Source organism: Lygodium microphyllum, chromosome 4 (genome assembly GCF_053477565.2).
Source record: "Lygodium microphyllum isolate KBCC chromosome 4, Lygodium_microphyllum_v1.1.10, whole genome shotgun sequence".
Lineage (NCBI taxonomy): Eukaryota > Viridiplantae > Streptophyta > Polypodiopsida > Schizaeales > Lygodiaceae > Lygodium > Lygodium microphyllum.
Window position 1 is genome coordinate 60516182 of NC_141138.1, and position 15487 is coordinate 60531668.

Below are 15487 nucleotides of genomic sequence, written 5' to 3' on the forward strand. Positions count from 1 at the left end.
ATCACATCAGCAAGGAGGGGACTCCAGTTAAACAAGTTGAAGGGGTTATATCAAACATCAAGCAACAAACAAGCATCAAGAATCATCATAGTATTTCTTGATACTCTCATAGTGTCTTTAAGGCAATACCCTCATTTGTGTCCTTTGACACATTAGATTTCAACTCTTTTTTTGCTAGAAAAAATAAAAAATTTGAAGTTGAGTTCCAATGCCAAACACAAAGCTTTTTAAGTGGGTGCTTCTCAATAACATGTATCTTATGGTCCATTTACACGACATAGAAGATGTTACTCTCCCTAGAGGAAGACATGGAGCTGCCTATATCCAAATGTCATCAGTGCATCCATTTGAAGACCTTGAAAACATGAAAGTGCAAAAACTTGAAGACATTTCCGTTGTCTCAAAGATTGTAACTTTGCTTGAGGGGACCATAAAGACAAGAACCAGATGACTAATGCAAGCAAAGTCCATGAAAATGATGACCATGAAGGAAAGATCAAAAAGGAAAAGAATAAGAAGAAGAAGCAGAAAAATCATGAAGACTCTGAAGCGGCTAGCAAAGTGAATAGCAAGTACATGATCAAAAAGGGCAAGCTAGACTACTCCGACAAGAAGACCTACAATGAATTGAATATCCATGTCAAAAGTAATACTGAAAACTGTAAGGGCCTGCCGGTCCTTGATCCAATGTTTTACTGACTTCTTTAGCCTTCTAATGTCTAGCTCAAATGTCTTTATCATAAGCTTGTAAAACTCCTCATGTAGCCTTGTACTACACCCTCTATAAGGCCCCTGCTATAGTGATGGGACCTAAAACGGGACGGCACTGGCTCATGCAATAGCTGGACCTCTATCATGCGCTGAACAACCCCACGGCCTCACGGCCAGGAGCGTTGATGACACATACATCATATATTGCCTTCCTAAATATCTTGTGTTTGTATCGCATCTCGTAGTCCAACTCTAACCCAATTAACACTCCTCAGAGGGAGTCCCAACACATTGCCAAATGGCACGAAGTACAAACATAGGAGGTCCTCCCACAGCTGATTGTCGCTAACTCATTGCGACTCTCCTACATCTTGGGGATTGGCCCCTCGATGTGTCGCTAAACATATATAACACTTCGCACATAGTTCTCTCAAGGTACCAATTATTTCATTCCAGGATGTACCATACCTCACTTTACTTTCCCCTTAGACCCAACGCCTAGCCTGCAGCTTGGGACAACCTTACTCACTCAATGTTGGTCACGATCTAAAGAATACAGGTGCTATGCATCCTTGAGGTATTGTCTGATACCTTTTATCATTTTATGCTTTATGCAAATTGTGAATGTCCATGTGCTCAAACAAAGAAAAATCAACATTGTGCTTAGTGCAAAAGCATTCTTTCAATGAATTTCTCTAACGCGTAATTGCTACGTTGCACGAACCTAGCACCGAGGAGACCTCCTACTACTAGATCCTTATTTTAAATTAACGATTGATCTATATGATATGCATAAATGAAAACAATCAGTCTTTTCTTTCTCTCAGCACTTAAACACCACTCTCATTCTCTCTACCCCCTCATTGTTTACATTATGCACAATGCATAGGTTTAGGATAATATTTTTCCATGTTTTTTGTTGTATGAAAAGCAATAAAAACTCACTAAAATATAAAGGTAGGGCTGAACTGAGGCTAAACCTCATACTTCAAACCCCCCATACATACACAAACATGAATCTTATTTTTTAGTATTTTTCGCACACTCAAAACCTATTTTTCTCTTATTTTTACCCATTTTTCCTATTTTTCTTGTATTTTTTGCAATATTGAATAACTAAAAATGCAAAACGAGTTGTGGGCTGTGGCCCTTAGGTTTGTTTGTAGAAAAACCACAAATTTAGTTGGAGTGTCTTATTATATTTTCCATTTATATATCAAAAATACCCAATTTTCCCCTATTTCGCGTGTTTTACGGGTTTTACACCATTAATTTCAGTCACAACACTTATGATTTTCTGATTTTCTGAGCATAAACTGATAAAACTCATAGCAAACAACAACATAATGCATAATCATCCCATGGGAACAAATACTCATGAAGCAACTTGTATAAAACATCAATTTCCTTTGTAAAAATGAAATTACCGTTCTTTGTAGATTGCGGGTTTTTATTTGCCATGTCTCGGGACTGATTTCTAGTAGCCATTAATGCCCATGACAGTCTAGAATCAACAACCTACCCTCCTCTTGCATCACAGCGCAATCTCATGTCGGTTGGACAAGCATCCGTCAATCCTTCTTCTTCCCACATGAATCTGCCTCTAGAAGAGAGGGAGGGAGGAGAGAGAAAGACTGAAATCATAGTTCTTCATAGAGATCACCATTGCGTGAGCGAAGCATGGCAATATGACCAACATGCAGAGGGAATTCAAGGCCAATGATCAATTGTAGTGGTTGTATTTAGCCTGGAGATCATGAACATCAAGAGCATGGCGAAAATTGCGCCAGCGTGCTGCCGCCATCTTCTTCTCTCTCTCTCCACGTTTTTTTGCCAAGATTTCATGTTACATTTTATTCTTGGATTCCCAAGGGTCACTTACCCATTTTGGCCAAATTTTGTCCACCTCTTCGTATCTTGCCTGGTTTCTTGGCCATTTCCCCGTCCGGACTCCGAATCGAGCTCTGAAAAATCCTGGGAGTCCGGGTTGACATCCCGCATTGGCCGGTAACTCTTGAAACCCACACGACAATCTGAAAAATTATGAAAAATCAACAAGTGTTGCTCGGGCGCCTTTGAAGCACTTTGACGCTTAAAATCATCCTAGATCGAGCCGCCGCCTTCGACGTTGAATATTTTTCCCTTGATATTCATAATTTTTAGCTATTTTTAAGCACTTCTCCGCATCAAAATTCTACTCTCATTGGTGACACGGGATAGGGCGACTCAGCCCGTCGAATTCCATAGTAGATCTGCACAAAACAACCAAAGGAAGCATCAAGTTGATACAAAATAGATACATATTAAACACAGCACAGTGCTCACCCTACCCCCTGACAGAACCAAGGCATGACATCCACAAGGAGTAGGCCTAGCATAATCTGATAGAAGGTCTGCAGCGAATCACTAACCGACTGCTCCAACATGGCCAAACTAAAAAGGACTGTTAAAGAGGTTGCCCTAAGTGGTGGTCTGAACTGCCTACCTAACTAAGGACAACAGAACCAGGAGCTCCTACTAGGCGAGGACTCCTATAGCCTGATCAAGAAGTATCTTCTTTAAGGGTTTCTATTTTCTATACTTGAGCATGTAAAAAGGAGGGAGCTGAGCGTAGTGACCCAAGGAGAACATGGCATCGGCCTCAGGACCTGTCTTGGTATCCAAGAACCTACCAAGCCCTCGCAAGGCGACACTTAATCCTTTTCTAACACTCACTTTTATTTTCGCTCCAACCTTCCTTAATTTCTTTTTTCTAGCAAGATGCCACCCCTAGGAAGACAAGGCATCGGCCCTGGGTCTGACTCGTCCCCAAGAACCTACCAGGCCTCCACAAGGCGATGATCAACTGTTTATAAAATTTTCTTTCTTTTCTTCTCTAGTTTTATAGGGGTTAGAACCCCTTTTTATACACCTTTGTATATATTTATTTTCTTTAAGATATTCATGGTTTCTTTCCCTTTATCATCATTATTTTCTTCTGGTAGGCTTCTCTAATTGTATCACAACTAACAAGAACTCCTAGAACAGCTGCCTAGCAGGCTAGCAGAACAGGGTCACTAGAACTCCCTTCTAAAATAGGTCTTTTGATGCTTGTCAATGTCTTTACAGAAGGCAATGACTACTCAGACCTCCCTCAAACATACTTAGCCTAAACCTCGGACTTCATGCCTTGGACGCCGGTCCCTAACAAGAAATGAAAATCCCCTTAACAAGTACACAACCACATATAGCATGAGAACCACAGTACTCATAAAGGAAAGATAGCACCTGGATAGGGCCACAAGAAGCTTCCGCACAACAAAAGGCTCCTTCCAAGCTCTTCTTCCAAACCTGTCTAGCACAAAACTCAAACAAGAAACCATTAACTGCACCTACACTAAACAGAAAATGGGCCCTCTTGGCCTAATGAAATAAAACACTTCACCACGAAACTTAATCGGCCCTCTTGGCCTAATGAAATAAAACACTCAAAACCTCGCAACACTGGCCCTCTTGGCCTAACGAGATAAAATAGAGTAGCACCTACACATCCTTCCCTGGAATAGCATAGATATACAATAATAGACTCCCTCCCAAGGAGGAAAAACAGGCTCGTAGACCTAAACTAAATGCATAAGGTTATGACCAATCCCTCCTGCATACATAGCAAGAGGCGTACACATAACATGTTGTCTAATCAACCCATGGGTCCTGGATAACAACGGTAGATTGGTCTCGGCTACTCTTTGCATCACCCATATCAACCATCGCCTGCCATATATTGCATACTCTAATAACATTCCCCACAAGCGACCGGGTCCTGTTTCATCATTGAACACAATGTCCAAACTAGGACCACAATTAAAGAAGATGTCTTCCTCATAAGCAAGATTTGCCAATGAATCCGCAAATTGATTCCAGTAACGTGGAATCAGCTTAAAAGACACTCTCTCAAACTCCTCAGGTAGGGTCATCGCAGTCCGATACAAAGAATGGGATTCCACACTGTGTATGTCCCATCTAGCTGATTCAGGATCAACTGGGAATCCCCTTTTACTAACAACTGACGAATACCACCTTGTTTGGCAACATGCAGTTCCATAATCAAGGCTTTATACTCCGCCATATTGTTAGTGAATCCTACCCCGAGATAAGCAACTAACTTCATCGTAACTCTACGTCGGGGATCTCGGATTACTACTCCAATACTCCCCTTTTTATTAGGGCCCTTGGATGCTCCAACAAAATATTGTCAAGAATCGCGTGGTGGAGGAGGTTGCTCAAGATGCTGCGCCGAACACACACAGAATGCACAAGGAGAAGCTCACTCAAGAGACAAGAAGAGAGATAGAGGCCAAAACGTTTTCTTGCTGATTTCTTCTTCTTCTTCCACACCCTTTACAATGTACACAAAGTATAGATAAGATACAACATAAAAGGAAAGTGGCCTACTAAGTCAAATAATGAATAACCGACTACACTAGTCGACTGGCGCTATAACTATGCCAGCTGTAAATAGGTGTAACGACCTGAATATATTAAGTAATGAGTCAGTGGCCATGTGAGATGCATAATGACCATCGACGTGCTAAGTGTAGACGTGTGGACCCATCTAACCAGGCGGTCCATCATCAATGTCCGCATGTGTTGAGCATGTCATCTCAACACTCCCCCTCAAGCTCAACTACATCTCTGCAACTCCAAGTAAGCTTCAAAACTTTTGAAGCTTCTCTGTACCCAATGCCTTCGTGAAGATGTCAGCTATCTGATCCTGTGTGCTGACATATACAAGTCAATCTCACCTGCTAGTACCTTCTCTCTCACAAAGTGGTAGTGTACCTCAATATGTTTTGTCTTGGCATGGAACACAGGGTTCCTAGCCAACTGTATACTGCTCATGTTGTCACAATAAATGACAACTGGACCTTCCACCTGCACATCCAAATCAGCCAATAGCTTTTGCAGCCATACTACCTCACATGCTGCAACAGCAGTACCTCTATACTCAGCCTCTGTACTCGACAAAGCAACTGTAGATTGCTTTTTGATGCTCCATGCAATTGTTGCACTACCAAGAGAGAACATGTATCCGCTGGTAGATCTTCTATCAGACATACTACCAGCACAATCTGCATCTGTGTATCCAAATACCTGTACATCTGTACCTGCCTCATAGAAAAGTCCATAATGTAATGTGGACTTCACATATCTCAATATGCGTCTGACTGCATCCAAATGTGGCTTTCTAGGTACTTGCATAAACTGACTCACAAGACCAACAACGTAGCTCAATTCTGGCCTTGTAATGGTCATGTAGATCAAACTCCCCACTATCCTCCTGAACATAGTAGGGTCTTCTATCTCATCCCCAACATCAGCACTCAGCTTTACATTCTGCTCCAACGGGACTGAAAGTGGTTTGCATGCAGTCATACCATACTTGGACAACATATCCAAGCCATACTGTCTTTGGGACAGCCATATACCATCATCACATCTGATCACCTCAATGCCAAGGAAGTACCTTAGCTCACCTAAATCCTTCATCTCAAACTTCATCTTCAAACAACCCTTGACTTCAACAATCCCACTATCACTATCACCTGTAATAATCAAGTCATCCACATAGATGACTATGATGACCAAACCTGCATCTCCCTTTCTCACATAAAGTGAGTGATCAGTATCACAAAACATAAAAGCCAAAATTGACAAGATACTCTCTAATCTTGTCAGACCATGCTCTAGGTGCTTGCTTGAGCCCATAGAGTGCCTTCTTCAACCTGCACACATACGTGGGATGCTCTAAATCTTCATAACTTGCTGGCTGATCCATATACACTTCTTCCTGCAAATCACCATGCAAGAAGGCATTCTTTACATCCATTTGCTGCAACCTCCAACCTTTGGCTGCTGCCAAAGCAATCACACATCTGACAGCTGCCATCCTAGCAACTGGACTGAAGGTTTCATCATAATCTATGCCATATGTCTGGGCATAGCCTTTTACAACCAGCCTAGCTTTGTACCTGCTAATAGAACCATCTGCGTTGTGCTTAATCTTATAAACCCACTTACATCCAATAGCTTTCTTTCCCTTCGGCACAATGATACTAGATTCCAAGTCTTATTGGCCTCTAATGCAGCCATCTCCTCATCCATTGCTGCATCCCAATGAGCATGACCAACAGCCTCCTCAAAACATGTGGGCTCAACATCCTCAACTAGTTTCACCATATAAGCATAATGGTGACCTGCATAACCTTCAAAACCAAATCTTTTAACAGGGTATCTCACCCTGCTAGACCTGCGTACCACTGGATCAATCAATGGAGTCTTTGCATTAATGCGTGCTCTCTGCACACCTGGAGTCCTAACTGAAGGAATGCCAAGCTCATCATCCAAGCTCTCTGAGCCACTGGAGTCTCCATCAAGAACTGCATCAATGCCTTCTGACACTTTATTCTTTCCTTTGTCTTTACCTATAGTGCTACTAGATGCACCCGAAGATGTAGAGGTACTCCTTAGTCTCCCAGACCAAGGACTACCAGATGATGTCTCTGATCCGCTAAGAGTTCGTGATTCTTGCTTTTCAGCCTGCACATGAGTGTCATGATCATCATCATCATCCAATGCATCACCACTAGATGCATACCAACTGCTCATTTCATCAAAGATGACATCCCTGCTCACTCTGAACTTACATGTGACAGGGTTGTAACAGCGATACCCTTTCTACTCTAAAGAGTATCTAATAAAGACACACTTTTTAGCCTTTGGATCCACTTTCTTCCGCAACTCATCTGGCAGCCAAATACTTTCAAGTGTGAAACGTCAGGCTTCTTACTTGTAAAACATTCTTCGGGAGTCATACCATGAACTGCAGCTGTGGGAGTTCTGTTCATAATATAAGCAGCAGTATGAATAGCCTCAGACCAAAAATGCTTAAGCATATTCTTTTCAGCCATCAAGGCGCGTGCAACTTCTGCAATATGCCTGTTTTTCCTTTCTACAACCCCATTTTGCAGTGGGGTATACCTGCATGTGAATTGTCTCTTTATCCCATGAGACCTCAGAAAATCACTGAACTCATTGGAGAGGTACTCTCCCTCTCCATCTGACCTCAAGCACTTTACTTTCAAGCCTGTTTCTCTTTCAACTGTAGCCTTGAAAGTTCTAAAGTGCTCAAAAGCTTCACTCTTTTCCTTCATAAAATATACCCACAGCTTTCTAGAACAATCATCAATGAATGTGACGAAGTATGAACTACCTCCAAGAGATACATTTTGTGTAGGCCCCCAAATGTCTGTATGCACAACATCAAGAATATTTCTGCTTACATCTTTGTCATGTGAAAAGGGTTGTCTTGCCTGCTTACCAAACTGACATGCTTCACATACCTTCTGAAATTCTGCAACTTTAAATGTAGGCAAACCTGTAACCAACCCTTTGGACTGCATTAATTTCAGCCTTTGTACATTTGCATATCCAATGCGTTTGTGCCAAATTTCAATGTCTGCAACAACACCTTTTCCTTTGGCATACATAGCAGCATTCATAGTAGGAATTCCAACATCTAGAGTGAACATACGTCCAACTCTACTTCCCTTTGCTACCAACCTGCACTTGTCATTGAAGTCTTCTACAAAGCAACCCTTTGCATTAAATCTGACTTGCAGCCCTTGCTCTACCATTTGACCGACTGACACCAAGTTCTTTGTAATAGATGGCACATGTAATACATCTGAAAGACTCTTTGTCTTACCATCATGCAAGGACAAGGGAACTTTTCCAATGTGTGAAATTGGGTGGCATGAGTCATCACCCGTCTGCACATAACCTGCATTCTACAAATCCTGCATCTCTCCAAACCATTCTGCATGGCTAGTCATATGATTGGATGCACCTGAATCAACATACAAAACATCTTCATGTGTTCTGTTTCCTGTAACAGCATTCAGCATATGCTGCATAACGAATAAACATTCATTTTTGTCTTCATTCTGTCGTGAAGACGATGCATAGTTTCCTTGCTGCAACTTACCACTACGGATATCATCTCTCTTAGCATAACATTGGGCTGCAATATGACCTGTTTTGCCATAGTAGTGGTACACAATACCAGAGTTGTTAGAACCTCTGTTCTGCCATCCACCTCTTCCTCTAAAGCTCCCCCTGCCTCTAAAGTTACCATGACCTCCTGAAACCTGCATATCGCCAAATTGCTGATTCAATCTGTTTTGTTGGTTGTCACTACCATGTCGTCCTGTACCACGGCCTCTTGAAGAGAACCTGCCATGTCCCCTTCCAGAACTGGAGTAGAGATCTTGGACCTGCTCACCACTTCTTTCAGATGTCTCACTCTGCATGTTGATCTCTTCAGTGATCATAAGGGAGACCAATTCATCGAAATCTGGAAATGGCTTTCTGACATATATGGAAGTTACAAAAGACTTCCAAGCCTTTTCATTGTTAAGTCCACCCAAGGTAGACGACACCAAATCATCATCATCGGGCATTGCATCAATCGCTGCCAATGCATCTGCAATGCTGCTTACCTTCAGTGCATACTCATTGATAGACATCTTCCCTTTCTTCAATGTATTCGACTCTTGCTTGAGTTGAATCTTTCGTGCCTTTGTATTTACAGAAAACATACTTTCAAGTATGGTCCAAGCCGCATATGAATTCTCTGCATTTCTAATGTGTCCCAGCATATTATTGTCAATTACTGCAGACAACCAATACATGACCTTTTTATCCTTTGCATTCCATTCTTTCCGTGCCTTTGTCTCTTCTACAGTTGGAGGATCACTCATCTCCGACTCCTTTTCTTCACCTGAAACGAACTCGTAGAGGCCTTTTCCAATAAGAAAGTTCGTGACATGGAACTTCTATGAAGGATAGTTGTTCTTGTCGAGCTTCTCAATGATGGGGCTTCCCCTGTTCTCTGCCATTATCACAAAATTAATACCAACAGCAAGCAAATCTTCTACAACCCTGGACCTGTAGTGCACAGCAATACACCAGACAACCTTTTTCACTGTCTGCTCAATAATACATGAAATCTGCAACCTGTTTGCAAATAAACCTTGTGTTTACTCACTGGTAAACACCTTTGAACTTACAGATCTAAAATCTGTAACCTGTGTACCCACTTTCGGTCAATACAGTCGAAGTCACAGTGTACCCTGAAACTGCTGTTCGCAACCTTGCGGCTCTAAAACGGGCCCTGAAACGGCTCGCCCTGCTTCTGGTGCCTCCACAGGCACTATCCAAGAGAAAGAGTTGAAGGATGGGAGAGCTTCTTACCCGTGGCTTGCTTTCTCGAACCTTGCTTCTTCTCCTTTGCTTCAACCTTCGAAAACAGCCTCTCTCAATGGCGCAACTCTGATACCATGTCAAGAATCTCGTGGTGGAGGGGGTTGCTCAAGATGCTGTGCCGAACACACACAGAATGCACAAGGAGAAGCTCACTCAAGAGACAAGAAGAGAGATGGAGGCCAAAACGTTTTCTTACTGATTTCTTCTTCTTCTTCCACACCCTTTACAATGTACACAAAGTATAGTTAAGATACAACATAAAAGGAAAGTGGCCTACTAAGTCAAACAATGAATAACCGACTACACTAGTTGACTGGCACTATAACTATGCCAGCTGTAAATAGGTATAACGACTTGAATATAATAATTAATGAGTCAGTGGCCATGTGAGATGCATAATGACCACCTATGTGCTAAGTGTAGATGTGTGGACCCATCTAACCAAGCTGTCCATCATCAATGTCCGCATGTGTTGAGCTTGTCATCTCAACAAATATAATGTATACGTCCACAATGGGTTTACACAGCCTGCCATCACCAACTCCTCTATGGTAGTCAAAGTTTAGCATGTTGAGAGGATGAATTGATGGCTCCATCCCACCTTCTTCATTAAACTCCATAGGGATACTCGTCAACAGTCGTAAGCAGTGATGGCAGAAGACTTTGATCTCCCACACAAAGGTTCCATCTTCTTGCTCAATCATCTTATATCCTTTGCTCCACCAGATGAGTTTTCCCTGATGGTATCTCTGCTCCAGATATGGGTGCTCCAAATAAGGGATCAACCGACCCATCAACCAACTTTAAGCTCTTTTCTGCAGGTTTCAAATCGTCCCTAGCATGGACTGCAATGCATTTCTCTATATTAGCATAATTAGAAATAATAAGGTTTAATCTTATTAAGATTAACCTTATTCTTAAACTCTACTCCTTGTAGATCAGCTAATAGGGCCATAGATTTATTTTTACCTATCCTCACAATCTTGTAGGGGCCAACCCATTTAGGTTCCAACTTCCCTGGGAACAGCTCCCTACGCGCATCATAATACAGAACTAATTGCCATTTTTTAAAGGTATATCTCTTTGCTCTAAGGTCATGCATTTGCTTCATCCGATGCTTGGCTACCTCCTGGTGTAATAAGCTCTGCAACTTTAGCTCGTCCAGGTGGGCTATGGTCGTGAAACGTTCAAAAAGGGAATCCTTATCTCCCAAAGAATGATTAATTGCAAACGGTATGGTCGGCAATTCGATTTCAAGGGGTAACACACAATCTTTCCCATAAACCAATTTGAATGGAGTATGGCCGGTAGCTCGCTTGAACGTGGTATTATACACCCATACTGCCATATACAACTTCTTATCCCAGTCTCGTTTCTTCTCAGAGACTATCTTAGACAAGATATCCACAAGCTGTTTATTAGTACTTTCAACTTGCCCATTCGCTTGTGGATTATAAGTAGTCGTTTTATTGTGCTTGATTTGCCAAGCTTCTGTCAAGCTTTTGATCACCTTATTCAAAAAATGGGTTCCACGGTCCGACACTAATTCCCTCGGTGGACCAAAGCGATAGATAATCTGTTCTAACATGAAACTTGCAGTCTCTTTTGCATTGTCCTGCCTCGTCACCCGCGCTTCTGACCATTTTGTGAAATAATCAGTGGCTACTATAATATACCTCTTCTGGGTAGTAGACGACGGAGTAATAGGTCCCACAAAATCAATGCCCCACTTCTCAAATGGAAGGATAGCCATGATAGGCGTAAGAGGACGTTTCCTATTTTCTCTACTGTCATGTCTTTGACATGTATCACATCTCTTTACATACTCAAAAGAATCTTGGAAGATGGACGGCCACCAATATCCTACTCTTAACGCTTTCTGCGCAGTCAACCAACCCGCAAAGTGCCCTCCACATGCATAGTCATGGCACTCCTCCAAGATATAAGAAACCTCGTCAGGCATCACACATCGGCGGTAGATATATCAACACCTTGCCGATATAGCGTCCCTGCGATCAAGGAAAACTTTAAAGCTTGGTGTTTGATTTTTCTCTTTTCAGACTTTGACAAACCAGCTCCCGTCTCTCCTGTTGATAGATAGTGTGTAATAGCAGCATACCAAGATGGAATAGAAGCTGTATCAATTTTAAACATTTCCTCAATATCGCTTCCTTCAGCCAAAGTCTCTTTCAGCTCCCCAAAATCCACAAGGCACCCTGCAACCTCGGTGGTTTACTCTTGATCTCATAATCTAACTCATGCAAAGTGATTAACCACTTTTCCAAATGATTAGGCAATTGTAGCTTGTTGATAAGCAATCTAAGTCCTTCCGCCTCGTATAGAATACTACCTTTTCATAGAGGATGTAGTGCCTGAATTTCTTAGTCCCAAAGACCATCGCAAGACACAACTTCTCCATGTAGGTATAATTGATCTCTGAAATGCCCAATTTCCGACTAGCAAAAGCTATCGGATGATACCATTTTTCCTCCCAAATTTGGGCTAAACAGTAGCTAGTACTATGCATAGCCGCTGCTGAAAATATATAGAACACCTCGCCTCTTTTAGGTGCTTTTAAAATGGGTGCTTTTACTAGCTCCTGCTTCACATCCTCAAATGATATTTTGCAAGTATCACTCCATGCAAATAGACAGTTATAGGATAATAAATTCGTTAATGGCAACGTTCTTTCTGCCAAGGCATTTATAAATCTTCAATAGTACCCTACTAATGACAAAAAACTATGAACCTCTTTCGGAGTGCGCGGGGGACTCATAGCAACTATGACCATGATCTTTTCAGGGTCAGTTGCTATCCCTATTGAGCTGACCACATGGCCTAGCCATAGCCCATAAGATACGCCAAAGACACACTTCCGTGGGTTAAGAGCGATACAAAATTGTTTGCAGTGCTCAAAGCACTTTCTCAAAATAACCAACATCCTTTCCCTTACAGTGGCTGCCCCCAGGTCATCAATAAATACTTTCAACTCATCTTGGGAGATGTCATCAAAGGTCTTGTCTGCTGTTCGTTGCCACGATCCAGGTGCATTGCACAAACCAAAGGCCATCACATGGTACGCAAAAGTACTGAAGATAGTAATAAAAGTCATTTTCAACTTGTCCTCTTCTGCAATTGCCATATGGTTATATCTCGCAAAGCAATCCATGAACGAATATACCTTCCTACCTGCTAATTGATCCAAAATCTAGTCAATAAACGGCAACGGGTAGTAATCCTTAACTGTCTGTTTATTCAGCTCTCTAAAATCTACACATAGTTGGATCTGGTTGTTTTTCTTCCTCCTGATAACAACTGGTGAACACCATTCTGTGTGTTGAACAGGGAAGACCAAACCAACTTTCCTTAACTTCTGCAACTCTTCAAACAGCCCGTCCCTCAATTCGAAAGGCATACACCTTACCTTCTGACGCATAGGACGACTGCCTTCTTTTACGGGAATAGTATGAACAGCCAGGCTAGGAGGAATACCTCTCAACTCGTCATAACTCGAGGCAAAGATATCACGGAATTCTTCAATTAGGGACACATAGTCCTCCCTTTCTGCTGAACTGAGCATAGAACCTAATTTAATTGGCCGCAAATCATTCGACGTGCCAAGGTCTAACTCAATCACATTTGCATCTCTTATCCTATCTTGCGGCTCTATCAGCTCACTTAGAGTTATCTGATAGATATCCTCTGTAGTGGATCCCTCTTTAGATTCATCACTGGATGATGTCTCACTACCAGATGGATCGTCTGCTATTTCTAATTCAGTAGAAGATAGAGGAGCTCTCTCACTTTGAGGAGACTCCGGATAAGTATCGACTATTACTCAATTACCACCTCTACCTAGAACCACTCGACCAGCGGGTATATCGACTTGACAGTCTGTTCGTAGGATCGAAGGTCTACCTAGCAAAACCCGATAGCTAGGGCGTCCTACAAATCTTATCACCCTAAAGTTCAAGAAGCATTCTACACTTGCAACTGTAACATGGACCTCAGTAACGCAACCTTCTGGTTATCTTAGACTATCATCAGCCATTCTAAGAAGGGTGGAACTATCTTTCTGGATGCCTAGTCCCAACCTCTCCATCAACTCTGAACTCATGATGTTGACGGAGGATCCAATGTCTACAATGGCATGTTCCACTAATATTCCATCTACATAAGCTAGAACCCTAGGGCAATTCTTTTCAGCATGGTCAAACCAATCTTCCCCTACTCGTGCTATGCCCAAGGGTTCTACAATATACCCGATACGCAGGATCTTCTTCGATTCCTTGCATACTCCTGGAGATAATTTGATCAATTGCAAGAGGTTCACATCTGGTTTAACTTCACAAAGAGAACTTGCTAAATCAAAGTCATGATAGGTAGCCAAAGCTCTCTTTTCTCGCCAAACCATCCTCTCTTTTGGTCTTTGGACCGGTTTTGGTGCTTCTTTCTTAGCTCTTGCCTTCTTTCTTGGCACTGCCTCATCCTTTTTAGGGTCAACTTTCTTATTAGCCAGCTTTAGCGGTCCCCCTTCTATGCTAGGACTCTAGACTTGCGTCCCCTTATCCCCTTGTTTAGGGTTTTCCTCAACCGGTTTTTCCTTACCTTTGTCAACCTCTTTAGCCTTTTGGCCTCTTTTCAACGGCTCTTAAGTTAGAGGTTTCAGCATCATTAACTCATATAGCCTCAATAAGGCTGACTCCATTGCCTTGTGGCAACTCTTCTATAGTTGTTTTATCATTTTATGCTTTATGCAAATTGTGAATGTCCATGTGCTCAACCAAAGAAAAATCAGCATTTTCTTAGTACAAAAGCTTTCTTTTAATGAATTTCTCTGACGCGTAATTGCTACGTTGCACGAACCTAGCACCGAGGAGACCTCGTGCTACTAGATCCTTATTTTAAATTAACGACCGATCTATATGATATGCATAGATGAAAATAATCTGCCTTTTCTTTCTCTCAGCACTTAAACACCACTCTCATTCTCTTTACCCCCTCGCCGTTTAGATTGTGCATGATGCATAGGTTTAGGGTAATATTTTCCATGTTTTTTGTTGTATGAAAAGCAATAAAAACTCACTAAAACATAAAGATAGGGCTGAACTGAGGCTAAACCTCATACTTCAGAACCCCCATACATACACAAACATGAATCTTATTTTTTAGTATTTTTCGCACACTCAAAACCTATTTTTCCCTTATTTTTATCAATTTTCTCTATTTTTCTTGTATTTTTTACAATCTTAAATAACTAAAAATACAAAATGACTTGTGGGCTGTGGCACTTAGGTTTGTTTGCATAAAAACCAGAAATTTAGTTGGTGTGTCTTATTATATTTTCCATTTATATATCAAAAACACCCAATTTTTCTATATTTCGCGTGTTTTACAAGTTTTATTTTATTATTTTCGGCCATACGGCTCATGATTTTCTGGTTTTCTGATATCAAACAGTTGGAAGACATTG